General features: G+C 36.1%; 2 long non-coding RNA genes across 2 annotated transcripts; one reads left to right on the top strand and one right to left on the bottom strand.

Annotated features, from left to right (window-relative positions):
• Positions 1-12,499: 12,499 nt before the first annotated feature.
• LOC128467814 (uncharacterized) lies at positions 12,500-20,732 on the bottom strand. Its single transcript, XR_008345756.1, has 3 exons — positions 20,490-20,732; positions 13,995-14,113; positions 12,500-12,950 (listed from the first exon to the last, which is right to left on the bottom strand). It is a non-coding gene; the product is annotated as an uncharacterized LOC128467814 (long non-coding RNA).
• LOC128467813 (uncharacterized) lies at positions 14,266-25,581 on the top strand. The gene is made up of 2 exons (XR_008345755.1): positions 14,266-14,717; positions 25,387-25,581. It is a non-coding gene; the product is annotated as an uncharacterized LOC128467813 (long non-coding RNA).
• The last annotated feature ends 1,378 nt before the right edge of the window (positions 25,582-26,959 follow it).

The following is a 26,959-nucleotide window of genomic DNA, read 5'->3' as shown; positions in this document are numbered from 1 at the left end:
TATAGCACTGATGAATATATGTATTTATATATTGGTTATATTTATCTGTTATCTACCATGAGTGTGTATATATATATATATATATATATATATATATATATATATATATATGTATATATATATTTCCAGCTATATGAATGAACAGATCTATGATTGGTACTTTAATTAAACAATAGCTTGAAGAAATATTTAAAAAGGAAATGTTAAAATGCAATTTGTTTTTTTAAATATCTGTACTTTAAAAAGTGACACATCTGAAGCGGAATTTAATTGATTTAACTAAGCTAAGGCATAACCGCGTGTAAGCCGAGCTATACTGTATTTTAGAGACAGTCACTCTATTATTTAATATTTATGTCCCTGGCTTAAGCCGAATATAAATGATATATCAGGATTTTCCATATTGTATGGAGTTTATACAATATACGGTATGATCCAATGACTTAAGGGCACAGGGTAATCGCTGAGAAGAGCAAGGTTTGGATGATTAGTGAAATAAATCTTCTTCAGCCTTGAGATATTAATGCCTATTCAGTGTGCTACAGACTTTACAAATACTCCGAATGCACCCTGTGTTTTTCACTGTGGTATAAATGATAGAAATAACACAAGCTGGGGGAATTCTGAAATAATGTTTTTGAAAACTAGACGTAACACAAGCTGGGGGGTTTTGAAATAATGTTTTTGAAAATATTTTATGACAAAGTTGCCTTTTCAATAACAAATAAACATCAGGGCTGTGAAGCTGAAGCTTGCAGCTTAATATTTAAATGTCTTACTGTTTTTGAAACATATTATCTGGTTCCCACTAAGGTCTAGCCATCCAAATGTATCTTCTGGATAGCTTTAGAAAAGAAAATTAGGGTAATAAGGAAAAAAACAATGTATTTATCATGGCCGTTTTTATTTTCCTGCCTGCTTTAAGTTCTGCCGGCTTGCCTTAGCGTTATACGGGGGCCGTTTCAATGGACTGCATACTCCTTGCTTGCTGAAGTTGAGGCAAGCACTGGGTGTCTGCTTTAGAAAGCATTTTTATTTGTTTGATTGTAATCGGCTGAAGTCACATCATCTGAAATATGGAAGAGGCACAGAATGCTGCTCTGCAGGGGTTTGGGGCTGACACCCATTAGTCAGGGGGGGGGAAGCTGGAAGGCTGCAGCTGCTTATCAAATCAGTTTCTGTTTCTGATATTAGTCATTGCCAGTGCTTGAGCCTGAATCTGTAAAGACAATAAGTATGGGGGGGGGGGGATCACATTACTGAAGCAAAGCCAGAGCATATGATGTAAACCTCGGATATCTCTGAAATATTTGCTTTAGTAAATTCCTGGGAACCGTAGAATGTTCAGATGAGGAGCAAAAGAAAAGGCTGAATTGCTAAATATTTTTTCGTTTGATTCTGCAGAATAAAAATATTTGGTGTTTTTTTTTGTAATAAAATATCAATTGTGCTATTGTTAAAAAAAAACAAAAACAAACAAATAGGTTTCTGTTTTGAGCTGGATTTTTTTTTTTTAATCCTTATGTTCACATCAAAAACATTATAACCCATACATTTTGTTTTTGTTGCCAATCATTTCTCTTTTGATTGTGGGTAACAAATATTTGATATGAAGAGAAAGTATAAAGAGCTTATCAAGGCTAATATGTATTATTTCTCTGTGAATACTTAAAATAATGTATTTTGAATTTAGATGTAAAATGCTGACTGAATCTGATTTCAGAAAGGAGAAATAACTAGTCGTGCTTAAATGCTGTAATGGTCACCCGTTTAGAAGGGATTGCTTTCGCAATGCACGTCATTAAAAGGACCTTATACTATTCAATAGGTTAATGACAGATGTAAAATATAGCGGGGCGACGGGAGATTGTAAAACTGTTACTCTTAAATTTCTACAAACCTAAGTGTCATAGCAAGCATGTTCGGCGCATCAAGCAGAACAAGATGAGAACGAGGAGGTGTTTGTGGGGATGGAGGGGGTCCCAGACACTTGGTTTTCTTGAATCCTTCTGAATATATTTCACAATTCATCAGTTTTGTCTTTCCTGCTACGAGTGAGGACAATCAGACCAGACACCCATTAGATTTTTCATGCGTTTTTTTTTTTCCTTGTTCATGACATGTTGGCAGGGAGGATGGCAATTCTGAAATCTTACCAAATGAGAAAAATGTCAAAAACTGAACTGACAGCTCACGGTTGCTATGGAGATAGGCGATATTGAAAGCAAAAAATAAAATATGATTCAGTTAATTCAAAAGGAATCAAGTTGGGCATTTCAATGCTACCAAATACAGATGAAAAATGAATCTTGATATTCAGATTTTATTTCCCTGAGTTCACAGGCATCTCACCAGCTACAATGAGAAAGGCTACTAATAAAAATAACGCAGATGGCGAAAAACACGTACCGGAAAAGAATACATATCATAAATATCCATTTTTTTTATCAGATAGGCTGGCAGGAATCTGTAGAATATTGCGCCGTACGCCTGTTAGCGATAGGATTTACCCTCGGATCATACCCAACCAGAAACCGGTTTGTGCCGTAAAGGTCAAAATATTCCTTCCTGTATAAGTTATGTGAAATATCGTGAAGCCGAGTCTACTTATGGATGAGGTAGGGTGACTGTTTCATGAAATAAATATCCAAGGTGTACATTATATTTTCTGAGCAGGAAAAGGGTTTTTTTAAAGAGGAAAATATGGAAATTATACTGATTTAATATGCTTTATACGCTTTTACTTCTTTCCACGCAATTAAAAAGAAAATTTAACTAATAGTTTTCATTATTTAAAAAAAAAAACAGTTCCCCTATTCTAATGATATCCTTTAAAACAATGTATTTGTTTCACTGATTTTTGCATTTCAGGCGGGACTTTTGTAGTGGCCAAATTAGGTTTAAAAAGTAATCCTTTAGAAAGTAACAGGTAGCTAGGGGGAAATTACAAGATTCATATTTAATACCCCCAAGACAGTATTTAATGTAGCACAGAACAAATTAACAAGGGAAAGAAGCTTTGAAGAAAAGGAGCCTAAATATCACACAGCTCCTCCGCGGACAGACTCCAGGATAGACTGCAACGCCACCTACTGGACACAACTAGCCAGCGTCTCACCCAAACCAAAGATTCAGAACATTCTACAAAATAAGAACACAAAAACGACGCTAAAATTGCAATTATTTCGCAAAAAGAATGCCCACTTGGGACTCTCCTAATAGGTTAGATAATCATTTCACAACATATAGTTAAAAACTTCTTAAAGTTAGAGGTTACATAAACTAGTAAATAAAGCCAAAAGGCAATACAGGATAGGGCATCCTGTTTTGGCTTTATTTACTAGTTTATGGAACCTCTAATAAGCCATCATTGTCATACATTTTATGCATCACATAAGTATATGTGCAAATAAATGTTTACAAATAAGACTACGGAGCTGATAGGCAAGTATCTTTGCGTTTGCAATATTCATATTTACGAATCACTAATGTTCTAAAAAATGTACCACAAAGGATATATATAGAATAAAACGTGATTATCTTTTCAAGCACCGGTCAAGTAATTACAAACAGATTCACTTCTACAGAACATACAACCCATATAAAAACTGCAAAGGTAACATTGGGTCCATTTTATGAATAGGTATATTAGAATTATATATATATATTGATTATTAATGATTATTGCTACTTTTACCATGAATGATGTGCTTCTTTCTTGCTTTATGTATATACTGTATGCACCTTGCTATCTTTTCTAGACATTTGCACATCTAATATTTAAAGCAGGTACTAAGACAAGGGGTATCTCAATGAAAAACGCACACAAACTGTCTTAATGACAACGATCTAAATAATATTAATACATTTTGGAGATTGCATTCTCTTTTTAAATTGGGTTCAGTATTGCTGTACAGACCTTGCAGGGAGCCAAACTGAAACAATGAACTGGCAAAGCGTGTTTATGTTTTTTTATGTTAAATAAACAGAGTGTATCATTTGTGCTTTTAAATAACCGCCGGACTGACATCATTTTGACAGTTGTGCACTATTCACTAGAACTACATATTATCACCCCACGTGAAAACAAATACAACGGTAGTCTGCTACCTAGAAATATAGGAGAGGCTTTGTCCAGGATTATTATACGCTGTTCAAATCACTTCAATTACTTATCAAAAGTTGGGGCGAATAGCCTATATATTTTTTTTTTTTTAAAAAAAAGAGACTTGGAATTATTTTGGAAATTATTATTATTATTACTATTATTATTATTATTCTATATATATTATAGCCTCCTGCTTCATTCTGTCCACTCAAACACTGTGTTTATTGCTTATGTTAAATAAATTCCTTATTCCACTGCACTGAATAATATTTCCCTTTTTTTGGACATATACACAGAAGGGATTTAACTACTGACATCTTTTTATTGTCATGTATACTATAGTAATTCCTTCCACAAACTCTCAATCCATTTCATAAATCACACCGATACCTGCCTTAATGACAGATACATTTCAAATGAATATAGTGTTCTACCTAAAATAAAAAAAAACACCAATTTGACTAAAAGTGTATTTAAACAATTAATTTAGTCATTTTAGTAATCTTCACATACATTAAATGTTCCTGCAATATGAAATAGAAAATAGCCTTTTAAATGTAGAGTTATGCCAAACAACATACAGAATCTAAAAATGATGCATTTAAATTTATAAATATTTTTAAAGATATATTTAGTTGCAATTAGGGTTTTAAATGAGGGTGATTGCAAATGCCACAGTCCTCAAGTTTGGAGTCACTAATATACATATTTCCCGGTACAAAGTGTTCGCTGTGTTTCCTGCGGTTTGGAATAATCTGTGTACAATGCACATATATTATCCCTGTAAAAGGATGAAGAACGGCTGCATGTTCACTGGTACAGAGGCTGTCGAGGCAGGCGGCTTTTGTGGACAGCCGTTCTTTAAAAAGACCCCCGGACCACACAGGCTTGCTCATTCAGAGCTCTCTAGCCATGATCTTTCTGCTGGGTTTAAAAGGGGGGAATCAGCTTGGGCGGTCTGCTGATACCTCAGATAAAATGGGGACAACTTTTAGCACTCATTCATAGAATAAGAAGACCTGCGGCCAAGGAAGGATCAGAGGATGTCAGCGAGAAGGAAGATGATTTTATAAGGACCTAATCTACCAGGTGGAGTTGCCATAGTTAACCTGCAAGCAGTGGTTTTAGGCTTAATAGTTTAATATTTAACACAACTTCCACTGCTGTTAAAACATTTTCTGGAGCGGATAACTGGCCGGTCACGGATGGCGATGAAAAATAAAAGTTACTGAGGATTGGTATTTATTAGAGCTAATTTGGAAGAAAAAAGATTATCGCAGGCTAATTCAGTGTCCTAATTCAATTTGCAATTAACATGTAACTACCTGTTTGTGTATCATGCTTGAGGTTTTTTATTATTCTTATTTGTAAGGTGACGCTGGGACATGCGGAATCTATTCTCAATATTAGAGCATTAAACCAAGCATTTTAACAATTCTGCCCTTTTCTTTCACCGCTTCATATTTTTTCTTTATCCTTTAGTAACAGAAAGCTGCTTTCCCACGTTAAAAATCGGCCAATTTTCTTTCACTGATTAATGCTACAGGTTACAGCGCATGCACTTTTTTTCTGTGTGTTTCTTTCACCAGCCACCTAAGACCGAACGTACCACCTTAACGCTTAAAAAAAGATTTATAGCTCAGACAACTGTTTGATCCTCTTGGCTTTTGCACACAGAAGACTGGAAGAGGATCGACCTAAAACATACGGTGGAAACCGCAAACAATTTCTGAATGGGCAGAGCTCATTGCCAATATTTTTGTTTAAAAAGTGAACAATCGAGAGGCCGGGAGGCTGTCCCATAACCCTAAACAGATGAATGCTAGTGAAAGACTGCATCAATAAATAAACTCCATCCTAGAGATGGTCTGGGGGAAAAAACGTGCATTCCTGGCAAAGAAAAAAAAAACGCTGAAACGCTGCACACAAAGCCTAGAAAAATGGACAAAACTGTGATTTACGGAATAAATCTGTACTGCTGTAACGCCAAGACAAACGCTGGTTTACTAAAAAAAAATCAATTTGTTACATTATCCAGCAATACAAACAAGACAATGTAATATCTGTATGAAAACATACGTTGTTAGATAGTAAAAAAATAAATGTAACTAATATTGTCATGTTAATATCTAATTATTCATCTCTATAGTTGATCTATATGCAAATAGACACATCTATAAACATAAATATATTTATACGCACATATATATATATATATAAGCCACATTTATTGTTTCAGTGGATCACCTTTATACATTTCATTTAATAGATATATATATATATATATATATATATATATATCTATATATATATATATAATACACAATGTTTTATGGCCAGGTAGCAAATAAGATTACTAAGGAAAAGGTTTTTTTCACATACGTGTAGCTCAGTAAATGACATTTGTCACTCCTGCACAACACATCTGGTCAACCTTAAATGGTTTTGGCGGTCAAAATGCATCAATTGCACACATACAAAAAAATGCTTAAAAAAAGAAAATATCCGTGAAAATGAAAGCAGTGAAATGGTCCACAGGCTGCATTTGTGGAAAGAGAAAATGATTTAAGCTAATTACCCAGACTTGGTGGATTTAAAGATCATTTCATATCTTATTGTTTAAAAGTGCTTCATTATAATTGAACAAGTGTTAAAGTGCATTAAGCCGCCCCAGCTGTTCGCACACATGAGCCTCTAGCCCAGTAACAGTTTTCGTTACACATTTTTGTGGGGTAGTTTCATAGCAGTGTGATCGGCGTTTGCATATTTTTATGCCACTTTCACACTGGGAATAAACTGTGTCATTTAGATTGCGTATTTTCACACCACATCTGGCACTTCCAATGCCTGCAAACATAACACAAATCAGCGATTGAGCGCCCAGCGAAAGGAACACCTTCCTATTCCTTATGTACCTTTCCCCTCTCTGCCCCATTTTGCCGGATTATTGATTTCCATATTTCCATTTCTAAAATGTTTTTGGGCGTTTCAGACCAGAGTTTGTCCGCATTGTGTAGTCTGATCCGTGTGGGGCCTGCAGCAGAAGGCATTTGGCAACAACAGAGCATGCAGAGAACTTATATATCTATACAACAAAAAATGGATTCTGGATTGCGTCTCTCTTTATGGTTACAATGTTACCTAACCAAAGCTCTTTAAATCTCTTAACATCCCCGTGCAGATCTGCATTTTCAGTCCTGGGCTGTTTCTCCAAAGACTGGAGCTCCTTTCAACTGTGTGACACCAAAGGCCATACAATACCCACGTAAAAGCACACGTCTATAGCTTAACGGCTCGAAATATCTCGTCCTAGGTGTGCAGGTTTTTTCATAACAGTAACTACCACTAGTTGCAGAAGACACAATTAATATAAAATTAGCATTAGCTACATGGAAATGTAAAAGTAGGTTCCTTCATGTTCATGTTGTGCCTACTAAGTGGTTCTACAAGCTCACCATACAATACGATTAACATGAAAGAACCTGAAAAGAACATGGAAGAACGTGAAGACGATAGCCCAGACTAAATAACAAAAACTATTTGGCCTTGCACCCCAACATTAGAGAGGAAATCTACTTGGCTCAAGGACAAGCCCTGAAAATATCCCAGTATGAATACTTGCTTGAGTTAGCGATATAATTACAAAGTAAGCAGCCATCATGGGTTTCTACCATTTTAATTTGGCTCCAGTGGATTCCGAAGCTTGTATCCCCCTGTATAATACAAGACATACATTTTGGCCCAATCAAAAGTGTCAATTTCAACTAAAGACTAAAAATAAGAAGAAATGCGTTGGGAGTCACAGAGGAGTATTTACCATTCATATCTAAGCTCTTCTGTGTTGAATCCCAACTGCTTGCTATGATGCAAACCATATAATGTAATACAATGTATCCACTAATAATAATAAAAACATTCTAGATTATTCCCATTATACCCTTTCTGTGTTCCAATTATCAGCTATTTATGTCCAATGAAGCTCATTATTAACCAAAAAAATAAAGTTGCAGAATATTTAATATTTTACATCTTTAATAGATTCTAATTGAAAATATATTTTGTGCCAGTTCCAGTCTCCAAACTATCCTAATCTCACATTCACCCTGTCATCCCACTGGCAGCTCAAACCGCACTAAAATAGCCGTGTAAACATTAATTTGAAGATTATGTGGATTCCAGACATTAACAGTGACATAGATACACACGTACACACTCACAGATACACACAGTACGCACAGCTGCAATAACAACCACTCCGGATGGCTTAAAAGTTCTCGGATTCTTACTATAAGAATTGATTTTTGGAAAAGGCCTACGTTCTTTGTTTAAGTGAAGGGAGACCCTGTTTAATTCCTTAACTAGGTCGACGAAACACATTACTTCATAGAAAACACGGTTTATGAAAGACGTGACATGTATTCTATTACGGTTCACAAGGAAAGACCAGATTGCTCACTATTTTCAAGGAAGTTTAGTAATCTGTACGCTCAGCAAAGAAATATCTGGGTTACATTGAAGATTTTGCAATGCACATTCTCTTTTACAGGTGCCCTTTCACTACAACTCCCATCACTTGAAGTCATCCGGAAGCAAACAGGTTTACAGCCAAGAAAAAAAACACAGTACACAGTTTAGCAACCCCTGACGTTATGCCTGTTCTTTTATCAGTAATGGCAAAATATTATTTTTAAACGCTGCTAAAGTGAGATAATTTACTAGTTACGTAGCATTCAGCTACTGCATACAGACGTGCGTCTTCAAACGATAAGGGTCTGTTATGCAGAATTCTAGAATGAAATGTTACTTTATATTTCCTTCATTGTTAATATGTATCTAGTTGCTGGTAAACGGATCCCAATCACTTGGTGTCTTTACATGGAGGAAAAATTCCAAAGGGGTTTTATAGGCCCTGGGCACAGAGCATTTAAATAAAGTATAATAATAATAATAATAATTCGCTGGACTGTAACCACTGCCATACATCATGGGGCATTTCCCATTGTGAACAGCTGCATGGCTTTAAGTAATGTAGTTAATATGCAGAAGGTTTTGACTTAAAAAATCGAGACACAATACACCAATGTAATGTACATGTAATGTATAGCGAACATGGCTGGAAGAAATCTAATGCAACATTATATATTTTCATGAACTGTCATTGTATCATTTTTACACATTGATGTAGTTTTTCCAACATTTATGATTAAATACAAAACATTCCACTGAGAAGGTAGTGTCAAATTAAAAAATGATAATCATTTTCCATAAAATCCAAATAAAATTGGGCAAACGTATGAAAAGTAGATTAAACCTATTCTACCTACCTACGTCAATGATGCATATAGCAAAGAGGGCGGGTTCGATATATACATTACATGTTTTTATATGTATCCGCTGTTACATAGGTATGTTACAATCGTCAGCTAAACATTATAAAGCATTACGCTTTACATAAATTCTATGTGATACTCCTGTGCGTAGCGAATGCGTCCTCTCCAATATAGCATCTGCCATAGTAATTTTTTCCTGTAGTCAGAGAGAAGAGCAGCAATTCTTCCTGCCTTAGCAATTAGACTTGTGTGAAGCGCCAGTTCTCAATAAAAAAAAAAAAGCAAGACGAATAAAAGTTGCTTAAGTTTCAAACCACAAGGTGCCCCATTCAGGATTTTCGTTACAAAGTGAAAAACACGAAGGAGGGCCCCAATTGTGCGCTAACAATGCACATCCTCTTATAATGAGAACAAGCAGGCATTTTCTCTCCTTTTGAACCAAGTATTTCATACACCAGAATCTGTAAAAAGCACAGCTTCTTTCCAACAGTATCTGATAAGCAGAGGTTTCACAATTTGTTTCTTCAATCCTTTAGTGAATAATAAAGATAACAGGTTTAAAATCTCTAAAACACATTATTCAAAATTGAACGAGGGAGAAGACAATGGCTCTTAGAAAACAATAAACAGCTGTGGGTAGAGAAGTCTTCATAAATATTACATTACTGCCAAAAATATATTTATTTTAGAGTGGGCTCTTCGTTGGAAAGAATATATGACTCTGCATACAATAAAACAAACAGAATGGCAAAATGATGCACATTATCGTCAAACTGGAGCTGATACTACATTGCTATATATATATGATTATTATTATTTTTTTTTTGTTTGTTTTGTTTTTAAATACTTATATTTATATTTTTTATTTATTTATCAATACAGACGTCACAGTTCTCCACACTCTTTGTCAATGCTGTATGACACAGGATTATTTCTGGCAATTTATAAGCTATAACAATTAGAAAATATTTCCATGAGTTTCCTGGAATTGTTGGTGATAAAAAAAAAACAATAACAACATCCGCTGTTTGAGAAAATTGCACAGCAGTTCAGGTAGCAGGCAGAACCTGCATGGGGTGAATTCTTTCTACTTGAATAATTCATATTTCTGTGTATTTTTACTCCAGTTATCAGGATTTTAGCCTACCTAGGAGCATGACTAATTCATAGCAGACGAGGCTTGTATTAGCGTATGGTATAACACTAATAATGAAAGAAAATGAAATCATACAATAATGCATGAGGAAACAAGGGCAATATCTGGGGGAAAAACAATATAAAAGTACAATGTTATTACAAGTGTGTATTTTTATATCTGCCTTATTTAAGACCGAGGAGTATTTGTTAGAGAAAAACAGATCACATATTGACGATTTTTGTACATTGGGATATGATTATATAAGTTCCAAGGCAAATAAATACAACATTTTACACTAGAAAATATTTGTTAACCTTGATGAAGGTCCTTAATAAAATACAGAGCAATCAAAATAAAGTGCGCAAATATCTAGAGGTGAAATAAGGCCTTTCTCAGGTCTGAAAATGAGAGGAAAATATGGGTGTCTTTAAAAGTACCAAAATCCTCTTAAACATATCATGAACATTAAGTGTGTACTGTCTGCCGTGCGGAGCTAAAGACCAGATCTGCTCATCAAACACCTCCGACTTCGGCTACGTAATAGGAACAAATTGGCAATGACTGCCCAAGCAAATAACACAGGCCCACTGATTTGTAGATTGATAGTGATGCCTAATGATCCCCTTGGGTAGATCAATAGCACCAATCCACACTGCTGCCTTTCTTTATTGGCACTGCCTGTTGGGAAGAGAACCGTGCAACATGACTTCAGGTGAGTCACGTGAAAACCCGGTGAGAGATGCTTCGAATTGAGGACAGCGCATATATTCTCCATTCTTTTGGATCAGGACACATGCACCTGCGAGTGACTAGACAATAAACACTGATTTCTGCTTCAGACGTACTGTGGTTTCCAAGGTGTGTGGCGAGAGTGAAGTAATAATAACACTACATACCCTAAGGAGACTGAACAGTAATCATATGTATGATGCCAGTCACATCACGGCGTGAAATGGAAACATTTGACTGGTATTCAATCAATTGTGTAAAATATATAATTTGAACAGACAATATAAACCTCCCTAACATACTGGGCTATAGCCCAAATAAACGAGTGTAAAGAACGTATACCACGTTATAATGCCATCATGTACAGAGATTAAAATATTTCCCTCTGTGATCAAGACGGGACTCAGTAGTACATAGCGTTTACGCAATAATCTATAAATCAATAACATGTTTAAAAACACCCTTAAAAGCCTTTGAACTAGGAGATTTAATTATGTATAAATAATGGCCTGATCATGAAGACAAACATTAAAACGTACTGCATATCCTGGCTGGGCAAAAAGTTTCAGAGGCATGCCTCATACTACTCCGTTACATTTTCCTACATTTATTTGTTTGTGCAGGAGGCAAAAGATTGTTTATTTTACTTGTTAAATTGTTTGTTTTGTTATGCTTATTGTGAGAAAATAATCGCAATACATTGAACATCATGATTAACAATACTAATGAAAAAATGTACACCGAGTGCAAGAGATATAAGCGGTATTAAAAATGCTAAATATACTGCGACAAAAATGCAATGGTAACAAAATAATAATTCATCCCCAACAAATAAATGGTGATTTCTAACTGATGAGTGCAATCATCAAACGTGCGATATACATTTCTATAGATAGATAGATAGATAGATAATTCTGATGCCCATGACTGCCACCATCATGATAAAGGAAGGAAAAAGGCTCGCATCTACTGCTCCAGCCTCCCTTCCACTCTGCTCCCCGCACTCGTTTAGCAGTCATCACGTTTTAATCATTACAACATTATGTCATTTCAATACTAATCTCTGCTCTCACACCTTCACTACTTTGACATGCAAATGAGCTAGAAAAAAGCCACATATTAATATAAGGGAGTCACAGCAATCATGTCACGAAACCATGCCCTGCAGCCCCACAATATTCTCGCACACCCATCTCCCCCCCTTCCCTCCACATTCCCCTTTCCAGCACGCAGTGCTGCTGATCACAAGAAACAACACCAATGTGCTGAAGATCAGACGCTAAGACGGGGAGGTGGGGAGAAGCACACAACACATACACGTGTCAACAACGCAGCTCAGCCGCCCCTATTTGCATATTTACATGAGTGCCACCCTCATCCGACTTAAGCAAGGAAGAAGTTAGGTGATTTCCACACCCATCAATCTTCCAGTTGGCGGAGGGAGCTACAATTAGACAACAAAGTAGGTGGAAGAAATAAACTGCAAAAGAATATAGAAGCCAAAAACAACCTTACCACAGATGGCTTGCTTTCTGCTGATCTTAAAAAAAGGAATTCCCTGTGGTTTCTTTAGATTTTTTTTTTGTGAACCATCCTTCAGGGTTTTTTTTTTAGTTTTTCTCCTCCTCCTCTTTCTGTGTTGTGACTGGGTTTATAAAAAAAAAATAAAAGACAACTCCATGTTAAGCGAGCAGTCAAGGCATCATGAAGTCTACAGCTCCAGGGGGAGGAAGGGAGGTGGGGTGGGTCACAGCCTAATGCTTTACAAATAGCACTTAGAATATTGGAAGAAATATGTACAGGAAAAAATACAAATACAAATTGGGTACAGGTACCTCTCGCAATATATATATATATATATATATATATATATATATATATATGGAGTGACGTGTTTCTATTGTCTGAGAGCACGGCCATCGGTCATTATTTCACATAGGAATAAAACATGGTAAAAAAAAAAAGTGAATACATCAGAAAAGGCATGACGTGAGTTAAACAGATGCTGAGACACATGCTAATGCCAGAGGGAGGAGGGCTGAAAGTGTACTGCTGTTAATCAAGGGTTACACAAACGCCAAAATAAAAATTCTTTCTTTTATTTGAAACAGAACTCTTGGCGTACATCTACAGATAAATTATTTTCTCCTTCCGCCTCTCTCTCTCTCTCCTCTTCACTCTGTTTTGTAGAAAATGGAAAGAAATATTTTGTATTCATGTCTTGTCTCTTTGGAAAAACAGGTAATTTTAATAATCTGACCACAGAGAATGAAATTACGGTATTTCAGTCCAGCTCAACAGAAAACCTCATCGTATTTTTTTTTAATAACCCTTAAACAAAAATCTACTTAAAGATAGTAACATTACAATTTAATGTCCAAGATAATATAAAAAGAATAATCTTTGAAGGGAGAGGTCCCGAAGGCCACAAGAAAGGTTGTTTGCTCCCTTTTTATTTAATAGAGGTCACCTAGACTGGGAAGAGTCTTCACTGTGGTTCTAACATGAGCTGCGCGGGGTCAGCCAGTGCCTAGCATGGGCTCATCAAAAATACATAACCAGACAAGCCTAATAGTATTTCACTGAATTCATTTTTGGACAGGAACATGGGGGATGGTGAGAAGAGATAGGAAAGAAATGAATTATATGCATTCTCCATAAAATCAGGACTTTGCTCATTTATGCCTACCCACTGCCGTAGAAGCGCGAGGGCTTTTATTGCTAGAAACTCCACTGTCACATGGAAAAAGGCTTCTTTCTGTATAACCAATGAAATTTTAGTCTTGTCCACAGGGATATTTTTTCAGCCTGTGCGAAGAACACAAAAAAAAATCATTTGTTATTAATTTCTTTCAGGAAGACAAAATATCTGCAAATTATCACGCTGCTTTAATTATGATAGGAGAGTCTTGAGTGCGCGACAATTGCAACAGTTTAACAAGTTTATGATAGTAAGCGCGTGGAAAAGCAGAGGAACGTTTAAATATTCTGCATGTTATGGATACTAAGTAACACTTTCACAAGGTTAACTAAATGTTCTAGTTGAGCTATCCATCTGAACCTCGTTCATTACGTTTAACTTAATAACTGAAACTGGGGTTATGTCTGATTGAAAAAGGGAAATGCTATCAAGGCCATGTGAAAAGCCTGTGGGAACAGCTGCCTGAACGAGAAGTGGATGTGCAGCAAGACACTGGGAGGGAGAGGGTTACAGCTGTAAATCTGTGTCAGGCACACTCTGGAAAATATGACTGGGGACAAACAGAAAATAATAAGAGCAAGAGGAGCAAGTCAGATGAGAGAGTGTGCAAAGCCCTCCTCTGAAATCTAGCCTGGAGACGGGTGACCCTGCTGAGGGGAGATGGAGACGCAGAGGTGACCCGGTGCTAACCAGCCTGTTATAACTAATAAGGTGAGCTTACATGCAACTCTCACATTAGAGCGTGGGGACATATCTCTCTTTGTGACTACCTTGTATTGTAGACGTGGCGAGGGGGATCTTGGAATTGTATACAGATTACCAGCGCACTTCTTGCTACCCTTTGTCATAGGTGCATGTTCTGTAGTATGAGGATAGATATTGTGACGCATCCTTTATTTATGTTTAAAACATGCTTTATACAGAATGTGCCAACATTTCTTTCATTGCATAGTACTTGTGATTTTCTAAATACTGAGTAAGGTAATAACGTTCTGTGACGTTGCATAATAATCAGTTGAAGGGGCTATTATATAACACCTTACATCAATGCATGTGATCAGCGTTATATCCAACTGAATAAGAAGTATTAGGTCAGCTGCATCATAAAGAAGAAAAGCGCAGCCTATTTAAATCCTATGCAAATAAAGGTGCCATGAGATGATATTGGTGGAAAACCATTGCCCTCTAAGGGTGAAAGGATGTCTGGCAGAGAGAGAGAGCGGTTTGCAGCACTCGGCAATTCATCTCTATCCATACATGAGCAACCGGGACTGCAGAAAAAATAACAGCTACTAGCTTCATTCTGTCCTAAATGTGCAGATACATGCCATCTGCAATTGGGCTTTAAATAAAATTAGAATATATACAGTACAGAGGCTACAGTAGGGTATTGCTTGCATAGCTATGGCATCCAGGCATTGTTTCGTCATTACAAATAAGAAGAGGTGGACATTTTCGGAAGCATGACATATAGCTGAAAATCCAATAAGAGAACCCAAAATCATAAATTCATTCTCTTTTCTGTTGTGTCACACATATAAAAGATAGGAGCCATTAGGTTCTAGTTCCAGTTCTACATTATAAATGTATCCATCTCGATATACAGATAAATAGACAGATGGGTGATCCCTCGACTATAACATAAATCCCTCGCCCCATCCTGTGGTGTATGTGAGTAAATGTATCATCTCTCGATATATACACATACAAGTGATATGTATGTCTGTGCATGTGTGTACCAATACCTATATGGCATTATATAATACAGAATATTAAAAGTAGCATTTTCTGAATGTTATGTCAAATATCCAACCATAAGGAATCATACAACAAGCTCCGCAACCCTCAGTGTGAGCACTGCGCACATTCTACCTTCATGCTAATGCTCAGATTCATTGTGACCATCTTGGAAACATCGTACGCGACCCATCATAAATATACAAAACGTTCTGTAAATTCACGTAAAATATTTTAATTTTACATCTCTGCATCATTTGTATTATTGTGCTATTTGTGATTCCGCACGGATTGAAATCTAGTAACACTGTTCTGCAGGACAGGGTAATTTTTAAACACAAAGGGCAGCTAGCGACATTTTTTTTTTTTTGCTAAAAAAAAAATAAAAACGTAGAATTTAATGGCAGATGAGAAGCCTTTGGCCAATCTAGTCTACCCCGTGAACTGTACAATATCAGCAAATAACAAAACAAAACGTAATAGTCCTTTACACTATAATATGCACATTACTTTACAGAACAATAAAACAGGTCGTGTAAAGTATTGTTGTTGCAGCCTTTTTATATATAAAATGACCCCATTAAAAGCTTAAAAATGAAGACTAAATTAATATAGCTTGAACACTGTATGCCGGTCTGTAAAAGGGGATTTAAGGGGCAACCTTCTCTAAAAAATGTTTCTTTTCCAGCTGTTACAGCGGGGTTAGTGATTTGTCATGCCACCTCCTGCGGGAGTCCTTCGGTAAATCTTCCCTGAGGAACAACGTGGCTGGGAACACACACTGTACAGACTCCATCTTCCATGTGTACCATCTGTAGGTTTCTACAGACCCCCCCTCCAGCCCCTGCATGAAAACTTAGTATTTGCTACACAGGGGTGCAGCCATCTTAACTGTGGGTCGGCTCATAATGATAACAGAAAACCGCTGTTTTTTTTTTTAAACCCCCCCCCAAAAAACTGCATGCTGGTCTTATTCCACGGAAACAGAGTGGACAGAAAGGTATATATGTACAGCACTTTCCGTAATGTAATGCCATCCCTCTATTTATGTCAGATCGTCACATGAGCTATATTTTCTCAGCAAATGTTGATTTCAAAATTATTTTATTACAAGTCTTCTGGATTATCTTGGCTCACTGCGGATTTGTTTGAATTAATAATCGTACGGCTTTATATGGGAAGTGTACTGTAAAAATGTCGCATGTCTTTTTGGTTTCTCAATTGGCCCGTGTTTTATAATTTCCCACCTTCATTCACAATTGAAGTAACAAGGTCAGTATTTAATATATTTTAAATCACGGAATATACAATAATTTACATGTTGTGTTTTAATAAAAAAAAAAAAAAAGATTGATATTATGAAAGCTAAACTGAAATATTGATGTATGCGGTTATACCTGCACACAAAGCAAAGAAAACAAATATTTCTAATTAACTGTAGACTTATTTTAATTTAATTTGCCTTTTTACTAGTATCCTTAGGGAACTATTAAATATTACATATTAAATGGTAAATATTATAATTGTCACTTAATTTTTTTAATAAAAAACAACAACATTATGCTATTAACTAGAACTCAGCACAGAATTCCACCATAGTGAAATAGTGTATGTGCTTTTACTTCAATTTACCGAATTTAGGTAAATTAGGGCTATATAGAGACAGGACTGATCGCTTACTGCCATGGGTGAATAAGGTTTGGCATATTATTGTAATTATTATCATATTATTATATCGAGAGCACCATTTTGATGTGGGGGGACACTGAAAGGACATGGATTGTTAAGAGGATGCTTGATTTGAAACATTTGAAATATTTTGTAGAATTGTTCTTCTTTATTTAAGATGTAAGCACATTGCGGTGTTAAAAATCCAACCCAAATATCTCATTTCAGCCACGTAACAGGTGTAGAGGATGGCTATACCACGTGGTTTGTTAGATCAAGCTATGTCTTCCTTTGTTAGGTCGATGTATAATTAAGCTCACGATTTCCCTATGAACTGCCATTTTAATGCAACATCAAGTTTCTCGGGTTTTGAGAGTCTGCAGTTTGTGAAAAAAAGGTACTTTGGATAAAAAATGAAATATACGTACAACAGAAAGTGTTCAATGGAAAGGGCCATGGGGTGTAGCAGAGAAATAATGGGAATCCCTCTTCCTAAAGGTTTTGGGTGTATGTCGTTTATATGAAGTTTCCTAATGATATGCGAAAATGCAGGACTGATGTTTATAAAAATAAATGAGGATACAAAAAGAATGATGCTACTATAGATGAATTTGTGATAATGTAAGAAGATAGAATTTCTTTGGAGACATTGCTGTGAAACAGGTGGGACAACATATGGCCAACAGAGAAGCAATTTTACAGATGTGATGCAAATTTCAGATGCGATGTAAGAGCCACAGATGTAGCCAACGCAATCTTCCCTTTCCACGTGCTCCATGCAATTCTGGAAGCATATATTGCTGTCTACATTTACCATTTAATGAAGTTTTACCTTTTATTTAGTTTGAACCATCCCTAATTTGTAACAATTCATTCCGAGTGCCTAATTTGGTTGCTTGTCTTTTCATTTAGGCTACCACTTTTCCAGTATGGATCCTCCCCAGATCTGTACAGAATGTGCTCACTCGGGGTGGTGGGATGTCCCGAAATACCATTTAATATACATTAAGGTCATTTACTTTTAGGACCGACTGTTCTTCATTGTGATTTTCCCATTTAGTGCTACGCAGGAGCTGCTAATTGCTTTGCTAGTTCACAGGTTTCAGCTTAATACTCCGATGCATAGAATATGCAAATACAGATTAACAATAAACATTATTGGAGTATTTTTTGGTCTTGAAACAATTCCACCGGGATGATATTATGTAAAGGATTATATCTCTCATACTCAGATCAATAAAAACAACTCCAGGTTAATTACTATATGCATATATTTAAAAAATGTAACCCTGCAATTACACTCAATTATAACGGCGACAAACACACTTGTTAAGTTAATTACTGTTAACACTCTATCAAGGGTCTTTGGTACAGCTGGTGTGAGGATAAAGCATCAGTCACACTACGGATGCATTTGAATGTGAAAAGATTAAGTATTACGGCTCATGTCAATGCAGCGAAATCATTCGGCTCAAATAAAAAAAAAAAACAATGAGATTCTGACCGGCTTTTATACTAATAGGGTAGGGCAGACCCTGATAGATACAGACTGATATATACCGATATCACACACTCAGCAAGTCAAGAATAAACAGAGTGTAAGCTCTTGAGTCCGACTGCTGTCAATAAACAATTTTAAGATCTTTTCTATTCCCCGGCTCGTTGAATTGGTGGATTTAAAATGATCCTTTCATTTTTTTTGAACTGATACTGCTCAATCAGTTGTAATAACGCCAAAATCTAAGAGGTGTTGATAGACCTTTAAAAAAACATTGGTTTCTCTGTATTTGGCCATATGCCCAAAAGAGAGAAGACCGCAAAGGAGATAACTCAGGAGTGAAATACAAACAAACGTGTCATCTATATACTAAGCTATAACTTTAGTACCAAGTGAAAATAAACCCAGAAATAATGTGCAAAGGTTAAACTCGATACTTTGTATTCAGCCAGGAAAGATAAAAAAACATCTAAGGCACCGGCTATGGCAGAGAAACTAGGGTCCGCGGTTCCCTGGGGGGATTTCTAACAATTTACTACACAGAGACCTTCCCTCTCAGATCAACATCAAGAAAGCATCCATGTACCGGATCTAAAAATTTAATATAGACTCCTCCAAGAATACAGACCGCATGCAAATGGGATTAGAAAAAATCACGAGGCTCACATTACCACCTGGCGACTTTGCCCAATCTTTAAAAGAAATACGTAGTGAAATAAACGTACGTTATTTAAACTATTTAAACAATTTGTTTTTCTGGATATAATGCTTTTTGCATCTTTACAATTATGAATGGAGACAAAATAAATCCACCATGACATTACCAGAAATTTTAAAAATCAGGTTCCTAGACTCGCTGAGTGCAAAATGTGATATTTACTATACATCTTCTATACTTTCTGTAAACTATTGTAGCTATATTTTCTAATAGATTTTTTTTATGTTTTTCAACCTGTTGTCTTGTGGCTGGGACAAATACATTTGACACAGAGTTGTTAACTTAAGTTGTCAAGTATAGCTTGGGATCCCTGGCCTATTAAATTCGGATCTAATCAAATGCCACATGTTTTCTGGCACTGTTGCCAAACAGAGATGATGCAATCTGTGGAGTATTTTTTAGCAACTATTTTTTGGAGGGAAAACAAGATGCCTTCCTCCTACTTCTGAGGCTGCCTCCAGCTTTCACCTAAGGGGAGAAATCATGTAAGCCCTCTTATGAGTAGCCAAGACACTAGGAAGATAAGCTAGGTTTCTTATATGTGCGCACATTAGAAATGTTTATTTTGTATATCAAGCAGTAAAATGTGGAGTATATGAACGCAACAAGCCCAATCCGAGTTCCCTTTACACACTACAGTGCATGTAGGATGAAAAGCACATATGGTTTCATTACGATGATTCTGAGAATAAAATGAAACGTTAACGGACATTGAGAATAACTTTTGTAAAATATTTCCTTTCTTCATCTTGTACATTGTTTAACTGTGAAATAATGTTTCCTTGGAATATTTTTATCTTGTCCGATTATGAGCAATATAATTTTACTTAAAAGGAAATTGGTTTAAAAAGCGTTTTATGACCTGTTAATTATGTTTTTCTCGGTCTGTCCACTGTAGTCTAGACCACTGTGATGTGCAGAATCTCAATTGCTAAAATAATCATCTTCACCTGAGCCCATGTAACCTCGCGTCAACTCTGTTCGGGTAGGCAACCATCTAGAAATAACGATTAAAAACGTTAAAGTGTGTTGGCATTACTGCAATATGTAAAACAGAGCAAATATTCAATCTCTGCAGACCCAGAAGAGTTATGCAAATAATATTAAATATTATAGGTAAAGTTAAGGCACAGAATAGAATATGTGACATCACTGCTAGTACCTGGAATGATGCCCGTAAAGGTACCGTCACAAGAGATCACCTGCAAGCAGCTATGTCACACGTACTGAGACAGAGAATAATAATAAGTGTGCCAATGCTGGATATGATGGCAATGTTTTTGTTTGTTCTATTCACATTATTCATTTCCTTTTAACAATTAAGTAACACAGTAAAGAAAATATTATCAATAATAATAATAATAATAAACAATAGAACAGCACAGAGTCATATGTTTTATCTAAACATTACACTGATGCGTAATAAGATGTGATAAAGTAAAAGCCAAATTTATACACATATATTTATACACTTCTGGGATCCGGGATCCTCTAGTCCACCAAGGATTATGCCATTTCTATGCGACACTGGTATACGAGAAGCATACATGCGCGGACATGCATCAATGCTGGCACACGTGTAATGTTGCATAGTTCACTGGCTTATCAGCAATATTTCCTTAGTTAGCAGGGAGTATTCCCTGGTGAGGTCTTGCGGAGCTGCTACATTCGATAGCATGTACACGAGGAGGTGATAACTGAGGCCCTTTGCCTAGTAGGAATAACCAAGGATTATTAGTAGGACTAATCCTATGCCACCCTGCATATACATGAGAGATGCCTGGACGCTGGGGAATTATATATCCTGGATGCTGATGGGCAATAGAGGTCTTATTATGCTGGGGGGGGATAGTTTCCCCTATAAACCCTGTGTCCACAGAGCGAAGGGAGAATGTTAGTCTTTAACTCATTTCCAGACCCCTGAACTTTCAACATCCCTGTATTATTCAGTATCCTCAGTGTGTTAACCAACATATACATATTATGAAATAACCTGAAATAAATCACGTTTATATGGAATAATATCTAACAGTAACATAAATGATACTATTTAAAATATATATCACCTTTACATTATTCGGTTTCTCAAGAAAAGTCATCCACAGAAGGTTTTCCTCACGTCCCTTCAGATATAGGATTTTACTGTCCTTATGGGCTCTGGGTGATAAAAATATAAAAATATAGACATAATGGTCACCACTAATATGACATCACTACATGTTATAACTGCCCCGGTGAGAGGCATAAAGAATGAAAGGGGCAAAGTATTTAGATTATAGAGGCAAATAAATCAGTGATCGTATTTTGTTCCTGCAACACTACCAAATGCTTCCATGCTTATAAAAATAAAAGATTGGGTAAATTATTTTTATTTATTCCTTTTTACATTTCTTCCCTTAACACACATTTTCTTGAGCCACACGTCCTCCATTTGCTGACACGTCTGATAGAGCTCAATAAGGCTTATAGAAAATGGCGGCATGTGGCGGAACAGAGAAATAATAAAAACCATTAAGATTAGGAAGGTAGGAGGGGGGGAAAAAAGAAAGATAGGCAAAGGCAAAAGGAATCTCAAAGCTCAAGTCTGGCATTTGCTTATTTAAATTCAATCATGCAGCCCACAGCCGAGCTCAGAAATAGATGGCCAGCATTATGAATTTCTGATCAGACGACTGATAGGTTATAAGAGGGGACATAATCCCATTGAGAAAGTCTTTTTCTCCAAGCAAGGGCAAGTGATAGCTGCCCTTCGCAGACGGCTTTTTGCTTGCCCTTTCTTTAATTCATTCCTTTTCTTTAGAAAAGGGGCAGAAAAATCAGAATAAGCATTTTCATGATGATAAATGCACAATAATGACTCTGCCTCTGAAATGTGGATGTGCCCTATAAAACCAGACACTGCTCGCTCAGACCACATATTTCTCCCTTTTTAAACCTAATTAGATTTTACATTCCCTGCCTCCACTGCAACAGAAAATTTGGGAGAGGAAAACACAGACGACGCTGCATTCTCCTCCTTCACTTTTACCTGCTATGTCTGTACATTCACGCAAGTATCAATAATGGTCGGCTCAGTACATGGGCGCATGTTCTTTACACTAATCCAAGGTTATCATTTTTTTAAGTGATTGCAATTATATTTAGGAACAGATACGCAAATGGTACAATTTCATTATTGGGACAAGCATATAGCGAACAGGCTGAACAAAGAAGAGGAATTCACTAAAAACATACAAGTGTGTTTGTCTGCCCCTGCAGTGGCACTAAATTGATAACGCTTGTAAAGGTGCTACATAAGCTGGAAAGGAAATATATTATTAGTCTCTGCATACTGTGATTTATTCGCAAAGGTATATTAAAAAACAGGTACTTTGGTATTTTGTTAATACAAAAAAATGCAAACATAAATAGATCTGCGTATGCCTGGGTGATGGCAAACATCATGAACGTGAAAAATCTGTATAATTGGCTACAAAGTGCCAGACGTGTGTTTTGTTTCCATGGAACATTCTACACGCTGCAAGCCACCCAGGTTAATAAGAAATGTCTTGTCGCTGCTAATTGCATATGACCTTGATTAGTGAGACCCTAAAAGGGGGGGAAATTAAGGGGATTTTACTTTTTCATGTGTCACTGCAGCCAAAAGATACTGAAAGCTTTGACATCATGCAGACATGGAAATAATTAAAAGTTGGAAGCCAGAAATCCTTTCCTAGCGCTTCTGGGCTTCTTGTCTATTGCACAGCATTAAGGAAAACATTTATTTTGAAAATATTGATGTTGGCATATTGAAGTATTCACAGAGCTCCAGCTCACAGGCCATATGATATATATATATATATATATATATATATATATATATATATATATATATATATATATATATATATATATATATATATATATATATATACATCCACTGTTATACTATTCTATCCATCCTTACATCTCTCTGAGCATTCTTACAATGGCTATGTTATAGCACAGAGAGAGGACAGAGCCTGCATTAGATATGAAGAATATATTCCAATCAGTAACAATAACCCATCCCTATCAAGTAAGAGAGCAGATCCAGCTAAAAGTGTTGCAAGGGGCCAATGATTTTCCATAAGCTCACCAGTATGGAGGAATCATTCAATAAACAATTCAAATATATAGATTTGGGAACACAGCCACAGTAGAGTATGGTATGAAGACATGTTACAGACACACTGTAAACCCACAAAACACGATTTTTTTCCATTACAATTAATTATGTATTAATTAATTGTGATGCTGCTGCCATGGCGTTTCATCTTCAGACTGAAAATATAGTTAAGCTTCTGTACAAACATAAATTAGGAACATTTGTATTCCAAGAAAAATTGAGTCAGCACGACAATAAAAGAGCTGCGGGTAGGGAGTTGAAAATTAAATAATTGGTTAAAGACTTTAAAAGTTTCAAAAGTTCCACAAATGAGCACTAAAAGGAAAGAGTGAAAAGGGAAAAAATGTACCATAGTTGGTGATGTTACTTTATTTTCGAATGGGAAACATTAATAGAATCAATGAGAACCCAAAGCACATAATGGACTAAGAGAAAACATATTTACGGATAAAAAAGTATTTTAATCTTGTTTAAAGTCAGGTTTAAAATTTATGGTTTTCTTTTTATATCAATAGTTTGAGTCGCTGCGGATTGTTTTGAAGGCTGAGTTATGACACAATGAGTGAGACATCACACACATTTTCCCCATATCTTTTTCACTGTGGAAACACTGAGGAAAATCATCTTAAACTAGTTTGGTGGAGTAATAACACTTGTGTAAGTACTATATATATATACCATACACCACTACTACTGCCTATAGTGTATACTAACCTGTACACTTTAGCAAAGGTAGCAGTGTGCAGGTGCATCTATATCACACTACACTACCATTCAAAGGTGTGGGGTCACTTAGAAATGTCCTTGTTTGTGAAAGAAATGCAAATGGGTTAGAAATCCAGACATTGTTAATGTTGCAAATGACCATTATACACAGCCTAAAAAGCAAAGAAGGCATACACATTCCGGGTTGCTGCTGGAATAATAATGATCAATAAATACAAAAAACAGGCAAGATACCAGTATATACCCTGGGAATACCATTCAAAGATCTCCCGTACAAGGTATAAATATTGGGGATTCTATCAGAGTATATGGACATATATCGCTTCGCCCGCCACTACGTCAAAGCACCCCAAGTTTGGCGAGTCCTATCTAATTGTTTATGGTTATATTGCTTACCGAGGAGCTGAATCAGGACTCCTGTGTGCCAGGGGGCTGCATAACCGTAAGGTTTGATCAGAACCTGCAAATAAGCACAGCCCAAAAGTCTACAGACTCATAGATCACAAGTAACAATTTACACCTGAAACAGGTGTCGTTCATCACTAGGACCCTGTGCACAGCACACAAAAAAAAAGGTTCCAGACCAAAATGTACTTTTCTTCCCAATAGTGTTTTTTTCATTGCACTCTACCATACAGAATCATACAATTGTACAATGCACTGGTATTTTTCATTGTTTTACTCCATAATAAAGCTTATTTTTGCCTATATTGTTCCCAGAATGTTTTTATGTAAAGTTGCACCAGCGCACAGCTTTCATCTCGACGGTGGGTTATCATTTCTTCTCACTGGATGGTGTTTTGTTTATTATCCTTTTTGTCTTACCATTTTATTTTTTTTTTAAAATTGGTCAGTAACCACTTGTTTTTCTTGTTTCTTGTTTCAGCTCCAGCACTGTTTCCCAATGCTTGGTATGGTAGAAGCAAGCTTTCCATGTTATAATTTCAATAATAATTGTTATAAATATGTATTTTAAAGTGTCTGTTTCTTTGGTGGAAGAAGACTGTCCTCTGCAGGAAGAACTAAGAACTACTGGAAAAATACTTTACTGAGCATTAGTGAGAGGCACATAAAAAAATAATGATATCCTGCATGATGGGAAAATAACGCTCATCTTAAATCATCGAATTTCAGTTGCCAATTCTACATTTTAACAACAGGGCATCACAAGAAAATCTTGTTTTGTTTCAAAACGAAGCATACTTATTGATACCAAATTACCAATGATAAAAAGCTACATTTGTAACAGTCTTCTGGTTTAGGTATTTCAACAATTAAAATATCATTGGCTATTACAAGCAAAGGTCTTTCCCACACGTGACATTACGATGATTTACTTTACTGGTAAATATTTAACAAATAAACAAATAACCCAAAAATACTAATGTGGTGGCCTTTGGAATGGCACGCGATACACAGGTGCATGATGAACAGGTACAGTCCTAATGCCTCACATAATCTGCAATGAGAAAGAGAGACTCCGTAGCACACGGCAAAACGGATCAGGTGTGCGTGGATTTTGCTGCAGATTCTTGAAACTTTCATAATGGAAGATTTATTTTTGAAAACTAGAACAACCAGGGTGTGTGATGAGGATTTCATTTTTACACCATGTGCTTTTCCTATTGTTTCCATGGAAACACTGTTATTTGTCTGTTAAGGGGCATCCTGTTTTGTAATGGCATTCTTTAAAACAAATGGCTGCATATGCCTAAAACATTCATAATCCATCAGCAATATTTGATCCTGTCACTGGTTTTTGTTTATTAGTTTGCTATTTTCTATGGAATGTAAATAAAATCTACCTTTTGTGTTTTTTAACAATGCATAAATTGCAAATACAGCAGGTGTCGTTAAAAAAAAAAGGTTATTGCATCTATTGCTTAATTGCATGATTAAGCAGTTATATGAAACCAGTGAGAGAGAGAAATGATAAGAAGCCATTTTGCAGCCAAGAGCTCAGCAGTTCCCATTTATAATCAAAGAACTCCAAATTACTTTTAAACATGCAGCCTGATATTAATTGAGTCTGAAATGGGATCTAATCAAGGTGTGAGCTTGTAATATCATGTGCCACATAGATTGTTATACCATTTGGTACTAAAAAAATAATGTCAGTAAATAGCAATGAGTTAAGCAAGAAGCATGCGTCAGCAGAGTCAATGTATGGAATTAAGAATTAACAAAACTATTCTCTTGAACGGTATTTTTGGTTGCAATCCCAATATAGATAGTTATTTGGGGGCCATTTACAATCAATACTTTGTACAACAGAAGAAATCTGGATCCTTGAGGTGTTTGTCCTGAAACAAAGCATGGAGTCCTAAAGTCTAAAAGCCATGAGATTACTTAATAGGTATAAATAAACAGGGCCACACAACTTATGACAACATAAAAGGGATAGTTTGCGGAAACGTTGTAGTCCTGCTTCGCAATTCATTACGAAGAGCTGACAGGTT

Source organism: Spea bombifrons, chromosome 10 (genome assembly GCF_027358695.1).
Source record: "Spea bombifrons isolate aSpeBom1 chromosome 10, aSpeBom1.2.pri, whole genome shotgun sequence".
Classification (NCBI taxonomy): Eukaryota; Metazoa; Chordata; class Amphibia; order Anura; family Pelobatidae; genus Spea; species Spea bombifrons.
This window is presented reverse-complemented; position numbering and strand designations above follow the sequence as displayed.